The sequence below is a fragment of the Phaenicophaeus curvirostris genome, chromosome 6 (assembly GCF_032191515.1).
Source record: "Phaenicophaeus curvirostris isolate KB17595 chromosome 6, BPBGC_Pcur_1.0, whole genome shotgun sequence".
NCBI lineage: Eukaryota > Metazoa > Chordata > Aves > Cuculiformes > Cuculidae > Phaenicophaeus > Phaenicophaeus curvirostris.
In genome coordinates, this window is record NC_091397.1 from 26583938 (window position 1) to 26604931 (window position 20994).

Sequence of the window (20994 nt, forward strand, 5' to 3'; positions counted from 1 at the left end):
GATCTGGCTTCTTTTCCTGAGTAAACCTGGCACAAGATCTCTTGGATTTCTTTGGGGGACAATTGCAGCACTTCTGCAAACTTTTTACTTCCAAGCTGCTTCCAATGCTTTTAACCTAATTTCATGTTATCATTATTTTGCCTTGGTATAGTTGTAGTAGTAGGACATTAATAAAAGCTGCTGCTGGTGGGCAGTACTTTACATCTATACTACAGTGCAAAGTCTGACAGCTAATGTTCAGAAACTGATTTCTGTTAAGGAGTTACTACTCCTCAATGCTTTTGGAGAGGTATTAACAATATGTGCCAGACCTGGCAGCTGCACCGGGAAGTCATGAGACAACAGGAAAGATCCAGGAAGCACATGTGGACTGCAAGTAGCTGACAGGCAATTATGTAAAAGAAGGTATTATGGAAAACACTGCATGGCAGGTGCAGCCCAGGGAAGAAGAGGTAACAATAGCCACTGACACAGAAATGGAGTTGCTGAGAGTTGCTGAGATGGTGGCACATCATGGCCTCCCTATGAAATACATGGGCCCAAGGCTGCAGTAAAACTTCCACCTTGTTACTACCTATGACTACACAAGAGTAGGCTGTGAGAACTGAAACAGCAAAAAATGAATCTCTCACATCATGCATTTACATGTCATTTTACAATGGATGGGTATACTGATGTGTAGCTCATCTGAATAAAAGATGTCATCTGCATTTAGGCTACAGGCATCTCCCAAAGCTGAGACCTGTGTTTAGTCATGCAGTAGGTATCTTGTTCCACTGTTCATTCAAAGGGAAGCCTGGAGGCATCAAAGACTGCAGGTAGAGCTGTGCAGTTCTCCTGCATCCCATAGTTAACTGCAAAGCAGCCAGTGAGACACCCCTCAGCCTCTCCCCCACATATTATACATAGCTTACTCCCTGAAAAAAGGCCTTGGAAGCCTATGCTCTTCCCTAACAGATGACGAGACCCCATGTGGCACAAGAACCAGGAAATGTCAGTGTTGCTGCATGGATGGAGGGCAGCAACATTGCTAAGGACAGCAGATCTCCAACCCCATGTGCATCCACAGCTCAGCCATGTCACTGCCTTCTGCCTATTACACATGTGGCAAGAAGAAAAACCTTATCTCAGGAACAGCTAGAATATGGTGAGCTTGCAGCAAGGCTCAGCAGCACCTTGGGAAAATAATGTAGCAGAGTCAAGACAACACTGGAAGACTCCCCTGCTGACACATAAAACTTCATGGGCAAAAAATTTGATCTTCAGATTGAGTTAAGAGCTCCCCTTTTCCCTGCATTCCTTACACTCCTGGCACCATACAGCCAATTAGATCCATGGCAGGTCTCTATCAGCCCTGGCAGATTATGCCAAATAGCCCTGCTGAAAGCAGATCAGACAGTATATGCACATGAAATCATAGCTTATCTTAGTCACCCCAAAGCATGTCCTCCTTTCATCACTGTCTCAACATTATCCAGGCTATACTAGAGGAACACCTAAATTTGACACACAAGAAAACCACCTTTGACTACCACTACCTCTTTCTTCACTGCTCGGGGAATGATTGTGCCATGACTGCTGTCATTTATTCACAGAGAACTATTCCTTGAGCACCACTTCAGCCTCTGTAGCTCCTACCAGACCCTCCCTACCCAAAAAGCTTAGGCGTGTCTTCCTCCATCACAATCCTAAGAAACAAAGGAGGTGTGCAGTGACCCCTTTCGGACTCTCCTCACTCCTTAGCCCTATTGCTCTTGGACCCTTGCCTGTATCTGGAAATGTTGCTAGTTCTGACCCTGTTCAGACCTAAGTCATCCCAGGCCTCAACTCTCCCTAATCCCTATTTAATCCAATTGAGCAGTGTGCCCAGGTGGCCAAGAAGGCCAATGGCATCTTGGCTTGTATCAGAAATGGCGTGACCAGCAGGTCCAGGGAGGTTATTCTCCCTCTGTACTCGGCACTGGTGAGATTGCTCCTTGAATCCTGTGTTCAGTTCTGGGCCCCTCACCACAAGAAGGATGTTGAGGCTCTGGAATTAGTCCAGAGAAGAGCGATGAAGCTGGTGAAGGGGCTGGAGAACAAGTCTTACGAGGAGTGGCTGAAAGAGCTGGGGTTGTTTAGCCTGGAGAAGAGGAGGCTAAGGGGAGACCTCATTGCTCTCTATAACTACCTCAAAGGAAGTTGTGGAGAGGAGGGTGCTGGCCTCTTCTCCCAAGTGACAGGGGACAGGACAAGAGGAAATGGCCTCAAGCTCCACCAGGGGAGGTTCAGGCTGGACATTAGGAAAATATTCTTCACAGAAAGGGTCATTGGGCACTGGAACAGGCTGCCCAGGGAGGTGGTTGAGTCACCTTCCCTGGAAGTGTTTAAGGGACAGGTGGACAAGGTGCTGAGGGGCATGGTGTAGTATTTGATAGGAATGGTTGGAGTTGATGATCCGATGGTCTTTTCCAACCTGGTGATTCTATGATTCTATGACATTGGCTTTATACCCATCTAGTGTACAATTTTCTAAACAAGCCAGCTGCCTACATCTCTTCTGCAGTCTCCACTAACCTCCAGGCTAGGCAGAGTGAGGTCAGAATTTTTATAAGCAATAGACAAGATTCATTCTTTCCCCTGGGGCCTCAATCTAGAGATGCCTTTTTTTGTGCAGACCTAGTTCTGTAATGTCTGAAGAGAGCAGGCAGGCAGACCTTGAGAATGGCACTGGGCATGAAATGCCTGCATTACAGGAGATGGATTAGAGGAGATGTGTCAGTTTTATATACATGAGAGTGACATAGGCAACCCTCAAAGCAAAAATGTCTGAACTGAGCTGCCTACCAAGCACAGACATTTCAAGGTAGGAGATGGATGTGCTAAAAAATTGTGGGGAAGTAGTCAAGATGAATCATTGTCATGCACTACAATGTCTAAAATGGCACTAGATGCCTGACTACTTTCAGTCCCAAGTCATAATCTTAGTGTCCTGTGAGCTGAGGGATCCCAAATCACCTTACCTACTTCATGCCACGGACACGCAGCTCCAGTTCAGGCATGAAGTGAGGACAGATAGCCCTGTTCAAGCCATTCTAAGCAGTCCTATTGATGTTGGCTACACGGAGGCAGCCTCTTAACTCTGAAATGAAATGCATAAGTGATTGGATTTTCCAAAAGCCTGGGTATGAAGGCTACTTGTCTGCTGAATTTTAATTGGCATTGTCTTGGTAGAACAATGTGTGCTGCTGTATCTTTTCCCTCAGGCTTCCTTTCTAAGATGGTTGCTGTGTCTAAAAGCTTATAGAATTCCGTAGTAGTTTTCCCCAACTCCTCTACTATTTATTTTTAGATTTCAATGAGAAAAAGCCATACCTATCTACAACTCTAGGCACTGACAGCTATTTGGGATCAGAAGCAGCTCCAAAACAATCATACTCACACACTGCAACATTAAATTCCCTTAACCAAGCAGCAATTCAAAGCAGTGGAACAAACTCCACCACAGATCCATTTTATTGGCTATCCCCTTTTAAGAAGATTAAACTGTTATATTTCCCTGCTGCTGCTTTCATCTTCCCTCTGTGAGTGTTATCCAGGCCTCCAGACAAGCATAGCTGCTTATCCTCATCTGGAGACTTCAAGTTAGGAAAAAAGAGGGAGAGAGCACAAAAAATACATGCCTATTTGTCAACAAACAATGGGTATGTACAAGAAGAGCATGGTTAAAGAATGGAAGCCTCACCAGGGCAGGATGTCTCAGGCTCCAGGCAAGTGATTCGCTAAGGCTACAGCACACTGCTTGGAAACTCTTATTGTGCACCAATACATTGGTAGCCACTTCTAAAGACATCCAGATCACTAACAGAATTAGCACCTATCATTGTTTTCTCTATAGATGGGATATTAAGGCCACAATCTGCTATTATTTTACACTAATTGGCTCATTCAGTTCATGGTTAAGGCATAATGGAGAGGCCTGCAAAGATGACTTTCTCTACAGAGAGTCCTCTACAGACCATTGCCAAGAAGCTTGGGGAAGTGTCTCCCAGAACCTTCCAGTTCCTTCCCAAGGTAGCTGCTTTGCTGCTGTTTCCAAGCCCTTCCCAGCACACTGAACCTTTCCAAATAAAAGGAACCTGTGGCATTACATGGCAAGCACCTGCTGTTTACAAAGGCAGTAACAGAATTTCCACAGCCTTTCTTTCTTGCATGCCAATTCAGTATCTCAGTTACAAGTGCAATACCAGAAGCCTAGGTAATTATGTGTTTTAACAGGCAGAGTCTCGGACATGAAGTCATGTTGACGACTCCTATTTCAGATGTACAGTACTACTGCGTTTTAGGAAAACATGAATAAGACAATTTCTTGGAGAGCAACGGTTATAATTTATGGAAAAACTAGGGTTCCTTGAATTCTGCTTTAAGAACCCAGTGGAATCCACAGTTACAGTGCTTAATGTTGCTCTGCTAAAGTTTGATCAATTTGTAGAAATGTAGCTCTAACCTCCCGCTAATTGCTATTTTAGTTGGTGATTATTATTATCACTTTACATTTATACTACCATTCACCAAGCTTTTTCAATCACAGTTGACACATTAATCTACTAACTACTATATAGGTAGAGTGACTGAAGAATTTATAGCCTTATATAAATAGCAAATAGAGAGTGTACATCAATCATGTACAGTTAACATTATGAATGCAGTTAGCTTTTTAATTTTTTTAAGTAGGATGGAAAGAAGGCCATTCCTCTTTCTCTTGACTCCAACTAGTGTTCCTCTATAGGGTAACAAGTCATACATTACAGACCCTTCAACTTTGTTTCTCCACTGACCCAAAAAACTGGGAGAACTTTGTCCAGGTGGGGATCTGTGACAAGTGGCGTCCCTCAAGGGGTCTGTACTGGGACCAGTGCTGTTTAATATTTTCACCAATTATACAGACAGCAAGATTGAATGCACCCTCAGCATGTTTGCAGATGACACCAAGCTGAGCAGTGCGATTGCCACACTGGAAGGATGAGATGTCATCCAGAGGGACCTGGACAGGCTGGAGAAGTGCGCCTGGAAAAAAACTGCACTAGTTCCAAATGGGTGTGTCAAACACTGCCCTGTTTGAGTATGGACTTGTTTTCCTCTCTTACAAGTGCCAGTGTGTTCTTGGCTTTCCTTCATTTCCTTTTCTATTGCTTGAATAGCAGTAAAAATAAAATACAAGGTCTGACAAAAAAGACTAACCTTGTAGCTTGGGAACCAAAAGTGGGAGGGGAGACACAAAGAGACAGTTATAGAAGATGTTGCAACCTGTCACAGTGAGACAAGGCCCAATTTCATCCTTTTACTTAGTATGAGTGGACACATGTTCAAATACAGATGTTTTCTTACCCTTGGTTGGAAAATGTCGGTGTGCACCAACCCACAACACTTTGTGAAGCAGTTTTTAGCTAACATCAGCGTGCTTGAGCAAGCATCCGGTTCATCACACATGGCTCTCTCTTCCTTAAAGATCAAATTGGTTCTCAAAGGAATCCAGTTTTTGTGGGTAGAAGAGGTGAAAGCAAATATAACTGAGATCCTCAGCAGCCTTTCAGAAGATGACTGTGGAATCGCTTTGAACATTGGCAGCATTGTATGCAGCTGTGTGTCAGCTCAGAAGGGAACTATTTTGAAGATGATTGTAGCCGTTTTTCATACTTTGTTAAATAAAAAGAGCTACAGGCAAAGTCTCATTTTTTTGTATGTGTGTGCCTGACTTTGTATACTGCTGCAGCCTTACTGCTCCTTCCCTGGACACTCCCGTTATAGTGTGGGCAACTGCAACAGGCCTGATTTGCAAATCCTGAAAACAGTACCTCATATCTTTTAAATCCCTCAGTTACCTACACGTGGTCCCACAGAACTTAGCTAAAACTGTTATTTCTTGGACTTCTAACTAATGCATTTGATGACAATGTCGTAGGAAAGTGTGAAACAAAGCAAGAAAAATTACTGTTTTTCATTTTGTACATGTGTTTGTGCAAAGGTCTTTGAACCGGAGATCTACCAACAGCGAATCAATTGTCAGAGGAACTACTGGTGACTATGTGCCAAACACAAAGGTCTTCATTTGTATTCTTGCACCTATTGTGGATATTCAGGTTTGTAGAAATTTCAGCTCAGCAATCTGCCTGGAAAACTAACTGGTTTTAACAACCAGTAAGAAAAGCTCCACAATTTCTGCTTTACTTTTTCATACCATGTAAATCACTTAGGTGTTTCTTCCGCGACTATCTACTTCATTTGTGAAGAAAAGATTTCTAAAGCCATGAAAAATAGTGCCCTATAGTGACTTTACTGCAATAAAAATAAGCCTGACTTTAGAAGTGATATTCTACACTTTTTCTAAAGCTTGCTTTCCTTTTTTATTCTATCTTTTGATCCTTTATTTAAATCATTGCCTTTGTAAAGCTGGAAGGCATTTTGTAACATCCTCTGTTATTTGCAGAGCCCAAATGAAGCCTATAACAAAGTGTGTCTTAAAAGCACTGCCATTTCCATTAAGCCTTAGAGAGGTCTGCTACGAAATTAATTTTTAATCTTCCAGTGGCACAAACTTCCAAGAGGGTTTGCTTATTTGTTACTGCCCTTTGTGGAGCAGGAGTTGCTGGTGCCTAAGGCAGGGAAATGCAATGCACTACTAATTATTTGTCTCATGTTGCATCATAAATGGTTATTGGTTTGTCAGAGCAACTTATGCCAGTCTTCATTAACAACTAACATATGAACAACTCTATATAAAGTAACTTCAGAAGGAAATGATGTCAAATTGCTTTCCCTTGAACTTTTCACATCTAGTAATCAACAACAATTTCACTTACTAATTTTACATGTGTGTCTGTAACACAGAAGAGGGGAGATGGGAAAACATTGAGTTTTTGTGATTTTTATCAATAGCCTTCTTTCCACTGAATCCATGGGCTATGATGAGCCCCAAATTTCCCCTTAATCTTTGATTTCTCTCTAGATGACAGTGTGGTTGCTGCTTGTCCATGTACAACTGACCTCTGCTGGAGAGAAGACAGCTTGTCAGATGTGCATGATCACTAACTGGTTTGCCCTCTGTTGATCTAATAACACAACTTGAGGCTACATTAACTATTTTCTGAATTCACAGAGTAAGAACTTCGAAGTTTTTGAAAACAATCTTAACTCTGCCCTACTGCATACTTGTCTGGTAATTAAGTCAAATACATAACCAGATAATGCCTACTGGCAGAATATAACAAGTTGGTTAATATTACGGATTTGTGCTTAATGGGAAAATGTAAAATACATACTCATCCTGGGGCACACTGAAACAACTGGATATTTTTCATGAAATGCTATTAAAAAGACATTATTGATCATAATCATCCTTTTGTTAAAATGGATATAACTGTATCTTCTTGGTATATGAATATTTTATCCCTGTCATGTAAAATTTGTGGTAATACATCCCTAGAACAAGAAATCCACTAAAATGGTAAGAGCTTTTGCTGTGGAAGATGAAAGAAGACAATGATGAGAATGAGGTCAAAGAGAACAGAGCATCACTTGTGGGGAAATGAGTTATTCCCTAGGAGAACTCCTTAACTGTTCTGGTTACCTATTGTTCTCATGGTCTCAAAGTCTGTTGGTTATAGGATCACCTTTTAAGAATACAGAGCTAGGCTTGTTTGACCTGAAATCTCCTTATAATTGTGATTTAGTGAAGAAACAGTATATTTGTTATACTACCCTGTCCACTGATGTTCTATCCAAACTCTTCTCTACCAGATTCCACATTAATTGATAAATGTTTGACCAGATCTGTCATTTCAATTTGTGAGGGATTTTTGTTCTTTTTCATTGACATTTCCATTTTGATGATTCATTTTTATACTTCAAAGAGAGTGGATTACCTCTGGAAAATGCTGTGAATACAACAGATATCAAAAGTGGGTCACATTGGGCACGGGGGTTACGGGATTTTTTAAATAAAATCCTACGTAGGTTATTAAAGAACTTGAAATGCCATTATTTTTCTATCAAAAAAATGTAGGTCTTAACAAGCATCAAAGACTTATTTACAACATATAAATAGTACTTAAGTACTACTGTGAAATAGTTGAGGATGTGCTATGAAATTGGAGGGGTTTGACCTGCATAGTCAACAAGCCAGAAGACAGAGACACTGTGCTCCTTTGTGTCCAAAAAATGCCTGATATAATTATAAAATGTGACAGTATGGTACAGTATATTCTACCACATCGCATGTTATTATACCATGGTGGCTTGGCTCTATCTGTATGACAGCATGTTAACAATAGTAGACCCTCCATCAGGCATCATGGAGAATCAGTCTGATTTGTTGATTCAGGAATACTAAATGACCCCAAAGCCCTCTTAGAAATCAGGCAGGAATGATTTAAATGAATCTGCTGAGTTTACAGGGAATTTGCAAATGACGCACAATGCAAACAAACCCCATGGGATTTATGCTAAAGCTGAAGATAAGGCCAACACTTCCAAAAGCAAACAACAGTTTCCAAAGCCTGGTTTTGAGTATATGTTTTGCAAGGGCTTTGTTTTAACAAAGAGTTGGCGAACCGAGTTAGCCAAATTTGAAACTTCCCAAATTTTGCATTTAAAGGCAAGGGATGTTTTCCACATGGAATCATAGTATAGTTTGGGTTGGAAGGGACCTTAAAGATCATCTAGTTCCACTCCCCCTGACATGGGCAGGGACACGTCCCACTAGATCAGGTTACCCAAGGCCCCATCCAACCTGGCCTTGAACACCTCCAGGGATGGGGCAGCCACAGCTTTCCTGGGCAAGCTGTTCCAGCGCCTCACCACTCTCATGGTGAAGAAATTCTTCCTAATGTCTAGTCTAAATCTGCCCCTCTCCAGTTTATAGCCATTGCCCCTAGTCCTATTACTAGCTTTTGTAAGCAACTATAAGCCTTTCTGAAAACATGTCCCAGCTTGCACAAGCAGAAGATGTTGCTCTTTAAGGACACTTACAGGAGAGCAAGATACGGATCTTTTTTGCTTCAACTCCAATTAAACTGAGTAACCATTATTTCATCACTGTGACCTCATCTGCAACGGATGCCACTGTTCTTCTCTTTGTCTCCTGGCCAAGGGTGGTCCAGCTGGATCTGGCAGAAACAGGAGGTGATGTGAATCCTTGATGGTTTTTCAGTGGTCCAGGTATACTGCATTCTTCCTAGGAGAAGCCCTGGACATGGAATGACAGAGGCTGGGGTTAGTGGTTCCCATGGAACCAAACACACCTCCAAAGACAGGTTTCAGAAGGGTACCTTTCCTGCTCTCTCACACCACAGGGCTGGAGGACAGTGAATCATATGTCCAGTATATCATGCTGTCTGCTGATATCTACACCTGAGATGGATATTATCTACAGGAACATGAACCACCTCCTGTACCTCCGCTTGGATGCTTTCCCTTAGGATATGGGCATGTTGGTGTGGGGAGAGTGTGCTGCTACGAGTCTGGCCTTCCTCTCCAGTACCTGAACCCACAGGAGTAGTGTGAGGAAACAGGGACAATACACAATCTTTACATTCGGGCAACCTTTCCCTTGTTTGACTGTGAAAGCTGGGTATTGTTCACCTGTTCTGGAGCTCTCCCACATGCCGGGAAACATTCCACTGGATCTGATTGCTCAAAACCTCATCCAACCTGGCCTTGAACACCTTCAGGCATGGACTTCTCTGGGTAATCAGTTCCAGTGCCTCATCACCCTGAGGTCAAAAAAATTCTTAATATCTCATCTAAATCTCCCCTCTTCCATCTTGAAACCATTACACCTTGTCCTACCCCTGCATTCCCTGATAAAGAACCACTCTCCATCTTTCCTATAGGCTCCCTTTAAGTACTGGAAGGCTGCTACAAGGTCTCCCTGGAGCCTTCTCTTCTCCAGGCTGAACAACCCCAACTCTCTCAGCCTGTCCTCATATGGGAGATGCTCCAGCCCTCTGATCATCTTTCTGGCCTCCTCTGGACTTGCTCTAACAGATCCGTGTTCAGATTTGTTCAGAAAAGAGACTGCTACCAACAGCACCTCAGAAAGAGCATGCTGCCCAGGCAGCTGTGGAGCTGATGGTGAAGCTGGTGTGGGGCTGGTGGCCAGGCCGCCGTGGGGCTGATGGTGAAGCTGCTGTGGGTGTGATGATGAAGCTGCAGTGGGTGTGATGGTGAAGCTGCCATAGGAGTGATGGTGAAGCTGTCGTGGCTGTGATGGTGAAGCTACCATGGTCACAAAGGTGAAGCTGCAGTGGGTGCAACGGTGAGGTTGCAGTGGGGTTGGTGGTAAGGCTGCTGTGTGTGTGAAATATAGGCAACTTTGACAGTGATGGCTCAGCCCTTGTGGGGCTAACAGCTGCTGCCATGGGGTGGGGGGTGACTGGCAAGCATTTTGTGGCAGCAAGGATTCTGTGGAGGCGTGGGAAGGTGACAGCTAGGCAGCTGTGGGGCTGATGGTGAAGCTGCCTTGGGGGTGATGGCGAAGCTGCCGTGAGGCTGATGGTGAATCTGCTGTGGGTGTGACGGTGAAGCTGCTGTAAGGCTGATGGTGACGCTGCGCGGCCCCGAAGGTGAAGCTGCCGCAGGCCGAAGGTTGCGGTGCGAGTTGGGGGCGCTGCCCGGGCCCCCGCGGGGCTGTCGGCCGCGGGGCTGTCGGGGCTCCGCGGGGCAGCGGGTGGACACCGGCCCAACTGCGCCAGCGCGGGAGCGACCCTGTGGGGACAGCTGGGGGGACGGCGGGACCGCCCCCCACCGGGCGGAGGGGAGGAGGAGGGGGAGGAGGTGGAGGAGGAAGGCGGCAGCGGCAGCAGCGCTGGCGGCGGCTCTCGGGAGGAGCCTGTCCAGCGTGAGACAGCACATTGAGGCGGCGGCGGCGCGGCGGGGGCTCCTCGGCGCCGGGAGCCGCTCCGCATCGCCGCCCGGGCGGCGGCCCAGGTGAGAGGGGGGACGGGGGGACTGGGGGGCTGCCGCGGGCTCCCCGGCTCGGGTCCCGGCGCCGAGCGGGTTAAACCAGAGGCGGGGGCGAGGAAAGTTTCCCACCCTTCGTTCTTTGCGCGGCGGGAGCGATGGAAGGTTTACTGGAGCCCACGGCGACAGCAGATGGAGAATGAGAGATTTCCCCGTTCCTAAAGTAGGTCCCTAAAAGGATGAGACAAGGAGGGAATCGACGAGAGGTTTTTTTCCACCGACAGTCCGTTGAAATACGTTTTCAAGAGGATGTTCTTGCAGTCGCTTACCCAGGGAATCCCCCGGGTCAGCAAAGAGCATAAGGCCCCTAGATATTTCCCAGACAAAGCCCCTGTTTTACTGACTGGAACGAAATATGTTTCCTCCACCAATACTGGCATTGGCGGAAAGTACAGATTTTAGCTGTAAATACGTATAAAATAACGATTCTCCACCTAGACCGAGCAGTCAAACTTGCTGTTACAGGGGAGGGGGTGAAGTGGAAAGACCTGACGTGAAGCGGGCACGTGGCTTTGGCACTTGCACCTGCTCATTTTTGCGGACATACAGGGTTTTGTCAGCCCTTTGCCTCTGCCTGAGGACATTAAATTACCTCTGAAACGGCTCTAAGTACAGCGAAATACAGTTCTGCAAAACCTGCTTCAGCATGGAAATACAAATCCCAGGTCCATCTATTTTCTGATAGATCTGTCTCCTTATAGATGATGTGAGGGCCACCAAGGAATTTCACTGTTTTTACCACTAATGTGCTTTGTTGAGGTGCTTCTTGCTAAGTTAATACGAAGAACTTATGTTTTCCTTTCTGATGTTTTTTTCCAGTTCTGCTTTTTACTTTCTTTCCATTTGAGAGAACATCTCTAGTAATAATCTCCACCTCGTGAAGGTGGATAAAATAATTCCTTCTGAAATTTCTCTGTAGCATTTCTCAGCAAGAATGGATTTCTTCAACACAAACCTTGGGGCTACAACCAGGTCTTTGCCCTTGGGAGCATTCACTCTGATGATCATCCTCTGCTTTATTTTGTTTTTCCAAACCTATCCATTTGTAGGCTATGAAAATACAAAATGTGTTGCCCTTTCTGCACCTTCTTCTCTGTGCACAGACTATTTTGAGAAGTGGGACTTGCTATCCTCTCCTTGGTATGTGAAAGACATCTGAGGACCAGGTATGTGGAGGTCCAAGGGGTTGTTTAGAGTTGGAATAGCTAGATTTCTCCTGGCTTTAAACATCTCTGCTTCAAATTAGCCTACCCTAAAAATACACTAACTGCAGTACCACCTTATGCACAATTTTAAGAGAGGAGTCTTTAAAGGAGCAGCAGTAAGCCACACCCTACACATTCAGTGATTATTGAGAATCTGGCTGCTCAGAACAGTCATGCAAATACTCTTGTGTGCCCTGCAGAACTTAAATTCAGAAGCTGACCTTCCAGGGCTTTCCGTAGAAGGAAGGGCAGTATGCTACCCTCATTTGTGATGCCTTATGATAGTTTTGTTGTTTTTTTTTTTTATTATTGCAATGCATTTGTCTGCTTCCCAGTTTGTGTTTTTCCAGCTTCAGACTCCTGGTTCCTGTAACGTCATCTCTCATAGCAGCTGCTTTAGCAGCTGTCTTTTGTGTAGGTACTCTAAATGATACAGTAAGAGCTTATCTGCTCTGTTTTCAAATAGATTAACAGATCAAGTCTCTTGGTCTCCTTTTCATTTGTAAGACATGTCTCAAGAATCATTCCTTACTGTCATCAGTTTTCCAGTCTGCAAGAAGAGAGGGAATGTTAGATAGAGCTGGGTGCAATGGACTGTGGTAGAGGTCTCACCACTACAAGGTACTGGACAACGAGGCAAAATGGGCTGGGAGGGAAAAAGATAAGGGAGCAAAATAGAAAAGCATGAGAGTGTAGAAAGGCATTGCTGTTTTCAAGGTTTCAGCAACTCCTAATGATTCAGGTAATCATGTGAGGTCTTTCACCTCCTTGAACTTGAATTATTCTTGCGGAGGTTTAAAATATGTTCATGGTCTCTCTCTAGGACTGCTCAAGCTTATTAACTAGTGCTGTGCCTTGAGTGCTCTTCTGAGCTGCATTGGCTTGGTTTGACCAAAACCAGAAGTAGTGATTAGGAATCTTTCAGTGTCTCTGATGCTAGTTTCAAAAAGAGCTGCGATTTGGATGTGGTGCTAGGTTGTTAACAGAAAGATCCTCCCTGTTCTACCCATGGGCTTTAGTTTTCTTGGAAGGTAGAGAATGCTGACATTGAAATCCCTACTGAGGTGCATGGGGAAATTCATATCTGGAAGAGTACGGTTTCAGGCTTTTTGCAACCATAGCCAGACATCATGACTTCAGTGCAATATTCATCTGATATTTTCCTATTTTCATTTTAAAAACCTTAAATGAAATAAACCATAAAGAGTGTAGATGTTGTCTATGCATAAAAGGGACACTTTCTGGCAGGAATACTGGCAGAATACGCTGGCAAAGTTCCCTTAGTACAGATGCATCTTGTATTAAAACTGTGCTTTTGACAGTGCAGCTTATTTTAGTTCATCTGAGCAACACGTTATACAGGTGACTACACATTTATGTGTCCCCAACAAGGGGCTTGCTTTCCAGATGAAAGACTGGGTCGTCTTCCACCCGGCTGACCTATGTAAGCAGGCAGAAATGGTAATGCTGGAATGCTACTGCTTAAAAAAAACCCAGAACATTTGAAAAATCTGAAAAAAAAAAAAAAAAAAAAAAAAAGCTGGAGTGGCAGCCTAAGACCTTGGCTCTGTCTGAATCTCTAATAGACACAATACGTCCCTTTTGCTACTTGGTAATTACCCATCTAAAACCTTGCTAGCTCTTTTTAGTCAGACATGACACTGGGAGCTGTTGTTCACTTGGCCGTCTGCAAGCACTCATAATAAGGCAGTTTACAGTATGCATAAGCTTCCTGCCCCAATACTGTTCATTTTAGGTGGCATCATCCTGCCAGCTTTTCTGGGAAATGGCTACTTCCAGGCAGATGGCAAGAGCTGCAGGAAGCTGTGAAGCAAACTGATGTGGGAGCCAGTAGATCTTGTAGAGACAAGACACCCATGATCATCTGTGAAATGTCCTGTCTCCACTTCCTGAGATTAAAACTATAGCCGCTTTTTTTTTTTTTTTTAATGTTCTTCAACACTTTTTGTTATCCTTTTAGAAGCAAAAGTCTTCTGGTGAATATCTGGAAGTGCACTACAGCAGCAGAGGGCACAGAGCAGGAATGGCGGTACTGGATGTGATTTGTGGGCAGCACATTAACTCCATGCTGAAGTTTTAAGGGCAAAGGACTCAGGCCTATCACTGCTGATGGTAATAGGACTTTCTCTGTGACTTCTCAGGTGGTGGATCTAGCTTCTAGAGTGGCGGCAGGAGTCAGCTATGTACATTGTTTGAAAGCCATGAGACATCTCCAAACCCTATTGAAGTCAATGGGTGTCTTTGCATTGACTTAACAGACTTCAGATGAGGTCCTTTTTGACCTGTGTGCAGATACCTGTGTTACCTGATGAACAGTCACTGGTCAGATGACTCTTGTGATTCTTGGCTGGCAGTCTTAGAGTAAAAGTACACATTATCCTATTTTTGTATTTAACACTGCTCCCATGCGTGCGGATCAGCTTGCCTGACCTGGAGAAGAAGGTTACGTCATCCTGAGGAATAAACCTCCCTGAAGCCCTTTTGGACCAGTGCTATTCTACTCTGTGTATTCCCCAGGTGTTGGATGACAGTACCTGCTTGGCCCTAGATTAATTAGTGAGTAATTTGGCAGAGGAAGAGGTCTCATTTACTGCCACTCAGCCGAAAACAATTACAGAAGGATTCCTTTAAGGACATAGCTTTTTGTTTCCAGTGTTAGCATCTTCTCTTCACGTTTCTTTTTCTTCTTGCTATTGTCATCTAAGGCTTCTCCTTTTCTCTCTTCCTTAATGCTAGTCTGACACTATGTTCCCTCCTCAATGGTCTTCCCTTCCCTGTTGTCTTCACTCCCAGTGACAGGACTGGTTTTAGTGCCTTGTTCCATTCTCCCTCCATCTACAGTGTGGTGCAAGTTATTCCAAATACGGCTCCTCAGTTATTCATTTTTCTTCAATCCAGCAGAAAGATGCAGTGTGTTTGGTGCTCAAACAACGGGAAGTGTAATAATGCAAAGATACAAAACTGCCTAGTATGATTAAATATGAATAAGTAAAATGGAGAATATATTGTTTATCTATTTATATTTATATCTCCAAACCTTTTCTAATGCTTTATTTTAATATTTTTGGGCTGAATTTGACAGAAAAATGTAACCCCCGAACTATGCTATGTTAGTATTGAAAGTTAATGACTATAGCTCTTAGACCACATGCAGGGAGAACATGGATCTCTCTTGCTTTAAACTGTTCAGCCCTTCCTTTCCGTATCCATTAATGCAGATCTTAGCTTTTAAAGTGCATAGACAGTGGTATTAAATCCATACTATTCAAGGCATGCCCTTGTTTCATGTTTTGTACATTAGGCCACCACTGTTAGGATCAGTGGTTACCAGGTCACTTGGTAATTGGGGCAGAGATGTTTCAAATGATTGCTATTCTGTATTTTCAGAAATTAAAATATTTAACAAAACAGAGTCACAGAAAAAAAAAGACAGACTGCTGTCTAATGTAGTTCCCTGTATTTGAACCTGTCTGTCCATCCATTTAAAACAATTTCTTCTCTGATTCTCACAGCACAAAGTTAGGGGACTGTCTAAACTCATGTGACTTGCTTCATAATGGATGCTTGTCTTCTCTTTAAGTAATATAAAAGAATCATCGTTTTCATTAATCACACTATTCTAAGTTGTATGACATTGTTTGTTTTTTTTTTCTTTTTGTTTCTAGTTGCATTTTGAGCAGCTGCTGAACCAGAAGGTGGTTCATATCATAATCCTGAAGGATTTCACATCTCAGTTTGCCCCTAAGTGAGTTCTAATGTTCTTTGTCCTTTTTAGCTCTGATGGCTCACAGGGCTTTGTTGCACGCACATAGAGGTTTGGCAGAAGTCGATACTCTGTAAGAGTCTTCATTGCACAGGAGCATAAATTACTTTGGCAAAAAAAACTAGAGAAAAAATCATGTTATATCTACGTATGGGTGTAAGCTGTGTGGTGCATTAAATAATGAAAGCCATAAAAATCTATAACCTTTTGGAATGAAACAAGAAATTTGACCTAAATCATACCCCCTGGTGTGCAGTTAGTTATTCATGTATGTAATCGTTGCACTTGGCAAAGCCTGTGAATGTTGTATTCCTGCTTTTCACTAGCTCCGTAGTAGTAATAATAATAGAAAAAAATTGTGCTGATGGGATAGAAGGGTATTGTACTGGAGACAAAAAAACCCAGTCATACCATTCTTTGTTTGTACTGAAGGAGCCTGTGGGAAAACTGTCCCATTATTTCCCACAATATTTTCTTTTTCACAGAAGGTTGGTTAATAGCAAGAAAACACAGGAAAGCCTAGTTTCTCAGCCTTTATGGACCCCTTCAAATATATTAAAAACACCCTGTGAAAATTCAGTACTGTTTTAATCTGATAATTGTAAAATACAGAACTTCAGTTGTTTTTTTCATATAGTTAGAACTATGAGAACAGAACTCAAAAGGTGATGGTAAATTATATTCTCTGGAAGGGGCTAAGACTGAAAAAGAAGATCTTACAACCTTAATATTAATGTTTTCCATACCTTTTATGGCATCCCTGGGTTTTATTGTTGTTTACTTATCAATGAATCAGCAGACAGGAAAGTAAAAAGCTATAGACAGCCACACTGACATACAAATATATGAGTCTTTTTGAACAAAATTATAATTTAATGCAATATTAACATTAGTCAATACTAGTGTTGATTTTGAAGTCTTTAAATTAAGATCATGCCTCCTTGGTGTTGATTCAGTAAACTTTTTAGCTGAAGTCTTTAAAGTTTAATTTCAACTTCTTCCCAAGAAAGTTTCTGATCTCACTAAACCTAGCGATGAATCAGGTATAAGTATAATTAAGGTCAGTGGCCTCCCATTTTTTGTGTTATTTTTCTTAAAATACCGTATGTATCTATAAATTAGTAAGACTGCTGTGCTTTCTTATATCACAATTATGTGCCATTTTTGCTAAAGGCCTAACTGAATTACCCACTTACTTGTGGATTCTTCTCAGTTCTCCCTTGTGATATTGCAATGATTTGTAGGCTTTTTAAACTACATTCCCTGCTTAATCCTCAAGACTTGTTATTGGAACCAATAGACTCATACATTTTACAGCTTAATTTGGCTGGAAACCAGTCATAAACTATTTCTGATTGCTTTGTGGGCCACCAGTGGTCCCATATTTTGAGAACAACTGGTAAAAGTTGAGTTATTTTCAAAAAAATATCTTTAGCGTTAGGCTCTTCATTTGAAGAGAACTGGTGGTATCTAACTGGCATCCTGGTCTCATTCTGCAGCTGAGGTCCGGGTGTAGTGAGTCATGCACTGAGTCTTACACCTGGAGAAGTCCTGCAGTGCACGCTGAAGATGTGATTGCCCTGTCATTTAGGCTGGGGACTTGTTTACTTCTTGCTCTCAGTCAGCTCATTTGCCAAGTTTCTTCTTTGTGGAAGGGCCAGGACACTTCAGAGATACAGGGGTGGAGTGACGGAAGACTGCAGACAGCCTTGCCGTGGTAGGAGGCTGTGCTTACGGTGCAAAGCATGGCCACATCTTGAACCTGGGACATGTCGCTGAATTTCCCAGGCTTGAAGTTCTCATGGTGCCTGAGAAACGTAGATAAATCTAGACTGACAAAATGATGTAGGAACAAAAACCCAAATTGCAGTCCTCAAAACAATTGTTTGGCTGTTGCCTTGCTCTCAAAGTGCACACGCAGTCTCTAAAAACTCCCTTTTCACCGTAGAGTTTTGTTTCTGGATGTGTTCTCACCCTTGAACCCCCAGACTCAATAGCCTGTCTGTCTCTTCTAGACTGCTTCATCTAGTTTGTGATTCTTGATCCCACCTGATAGACCGTGCACTCCATGCCAAACTGTAGCTATGATGTGTGCTCTCATTTAGTGTACCCTGGTTTTAACAGGGTTCACCGAAGGTAAGGAGTCTCTGGCAATTTTACCTTTGCTTAAAGAGGTATTTGCCTTCATCTATGCTGTAATCAGCATGCTACATGTCTTCTGCAGTAGGCACCTTGCTTCAAGCACTCAGCAGCAAAGAGTGGTCTTCGGCTCCAGATACTAAGTACAGCATTGTATTTGAAACTAAACAGTCATTGCGTGTAATATAAACTAACCCTGAAACAAAGACTAGAACCCAGGGGCCTGGTTGGGGACTTAAGTTCGCTCTCTTGCATCTGCTTCTTCTGGTCCAATGAATCTTTGCAGAAAAGTAATTAATAGAAAATGGCTTCAGTGGTTAAGAATGCACTCTTCTTTCCTCTAGTCTTTCTCATCCATTAGTCAACAGTCACTCTAGGGAGGTCAGTTTCAGTCCTCTGAAGGAGGACTGAACACCCCCTTACCCGCAAACAAAACGAAATACAAATAAAGAAACCCAAAAACATGCTTCTCCCACTCAGGTGGAATACTTTAACCACGGAGAAGATAAATGGAAGTCATAGACTTCTTGGTTCTTAGCACTTTCTCTTATTAAATTTCTAAGAAGTTCTTTATATGTCCTTTAAATTATGCTGTCAGACACCTGTATTTATCATCTTGCCTTTTTATCTTGGCATATCTTCTTCCATCTATGCGGATCAACAGGGATGATTGGTTAAGGCTTGTTCTGATCATTTATATTGCTTGGTCAGTACCAAAGCACCCTGGTAAGTACAAAGGGAACGGTAGTGTGGTTTCTTAGACATTGCTTCCTTTAAAAATGTGAGAACCCATGAGATACTCTGCATATTTCTGACAGCAAGGGCTCTTCACTGCTTTCTAAATCTTCAGAGATTAAATCAATGTCTAATATTTTTGGTCTAATTACATCCTTACAAACATCATCTGCAAAGCAAAGCATATTTTTGTTTTCAGAAAGAAATGATATCTGGGTAAGTCTTCCAGCAAAACCTATATCCCAGCAGCATAGCTTATTCTTTGATGTCTGTCTGGCAGTTAACATAACTGGGTTAAGAAGCAGACACTAGAGCATGCATTTTTCATGTTTGGATAAATGGCTTTAAGTACTGGTTTGCTGGCCATATACCACTAGGGTCATCTCAGGTGGAAGGCAGAAAAATCAGAGGGGTCAGTTTTAGTCCCCATAAGGATTGAAAGCGTGTGGGTTTTAATATTTGCAATGTTTGCAGGATGGCAAAAATGAGCCTGTTCTATGTTGGAGAGACTAGCAGACATCTTGAAGTGAAATACCACGTTAGGTCTTAGTAAGTCATTAAATACACTCCTGAGAGGCACTTCAGTGCTGTTCAGATGAACCAGGTATTTTATATAGATTTTGAAGAAGTGGTGATATCAATGATAGCAGCACATATCATTGAAATTTGAGCGCTGTATGAGAAGTATGGACAAAAGAAATTGTTATCAGAAACGTGAAGTACAGGGCCTTTTTTTTCCCCCCTAGATAAGTGACCTGCAGCTTGAGGATTAGATTCTGTGATCTCTCGCATGTTATTCGTCTCTAAAATCTTTTCAATTCGTAGCTTGCATTTGGTTCTCTTTGAATGTCAGCAAACTTTTTTTAAAACTATACTGCTAGGTTCTGCAGTTTCTCTCTGAACCGAGATGGGAAATTCATAGAAGATAACATAGCACCACTAGTAATACCAGTTGATGTGTGGGGAATGTAGAGTCACAAAGATTCAGAATTGTGGTTAAGTCCATTCCCAGCAGTATGCAGAGCCACATTTGGAGCCCTGTGTTTTTCTGCAGCCAGACTGTAAAAGATAAAAGAAAGAGAAGCTGATAGGGAGAGAGCTGACCAAGAGTACCTAGAAATTTTGTATTCTACAAGATCAAAGTGTTGTCAGGCATGCAATTGGTTGTTTTGTTAAAAACATCTGCTTTTCATAACTGGGGCACGATTGCTAAGTCAGATCCTGAGGAGATACAAGTCAGTATTGGCTGTATCATCGGGGATCATCTTCCAGCACTACATCTGAGATTATTATGCAGTTATAAATGCTCAGTAATGATAACTGAAGGAAAAGACCTATGTAAAATCTAGTTCTCTTTGAGGTGATGCATGGAGTCAGTTCTGTGGAACTTAATATGAAGGGAAGATATTTGGCGGGAGATGTGCAGCAGCTTTGCTAGAGTGATGTGTTAGTATGTAGTACTTAAATTCCTTCTAATTCTAGCTGGAATGTCGTGTGTTTCTTAATTACCTCCAGCAAGCTGTTGTAAGCAGCTTGTTCTCTTCAACATTGATGAGTCTTCCTTGGAACTATGCTTGTTTGAATTGAAATGTCGTGGTAAATTTAAGAGGCTAAGGTGTCATGAGAGAGCGGGATGATGAACAAGTGATGTTTCATTACTGTCACTATGCCTCGTGCTAGAAGAGTAGGCAGTAGCAGAGCTTTGCTTATATTCTACTTTGTAGGGACACTATAATTCTGCTGTAACTGAGTTCGTTTTGTAGAAGGGCAGTTATGGAAGACTAAGAGTGAAAAGATTAAATGGTGATAGATTATAAGGAGTATAACCGAGTAGATGTGGGTATGTGTCTCACACATTGTCAGGCTCAAAATAAAAGGGCTAGAGATGCAGTGACCTGTTGCATGGCAACCAGGAGAAAGCACAGAACCAAATCCCTGGATGCTGTGTTTTATGAGCCTTTACAGAACAAAGTACAAGACCTTTGCCCATCTGCTAGAAACGTTTAGAAGCTGATGGATAAAAATGGTACACTCCCTGGAATCTTAACACTTAACAGCCATTTTTATTTATAGAGAAATACACAGGTGCAGTGTAAAAAGCCTAAATGTTTTGCCTCAAGGTTGTGTAGAAAA

The 20994-nt window shown here is 42.6% G+C and overlaps 1 protein-coding gene across 6 annotated transcripts in view; it reads left to right on the forward strand.

Moving 5' to 3' along the window:
* Nucleotides 1-10888: 10888 nt before the first annotated feature.
* Nucleotides 10889-20994, forward strand: part of DYNC1I1 (dynein cytoplasmic 1 intermediate chain 1) — a 192143-nt gene continuing 182037 nt past the window's right edge. For all 6 annotated transcript variants that reach the window (XM_069859665.1, XM_069859668.1, XM_069859667.1 and 3 more), the window contains exon 1: nt 10889-10965. The gene's annotated coding sequence lies outside the window, so the exon portion shown is untranslated. The remainder of the gene's footprint in view (nt 10966-20994) is intronic.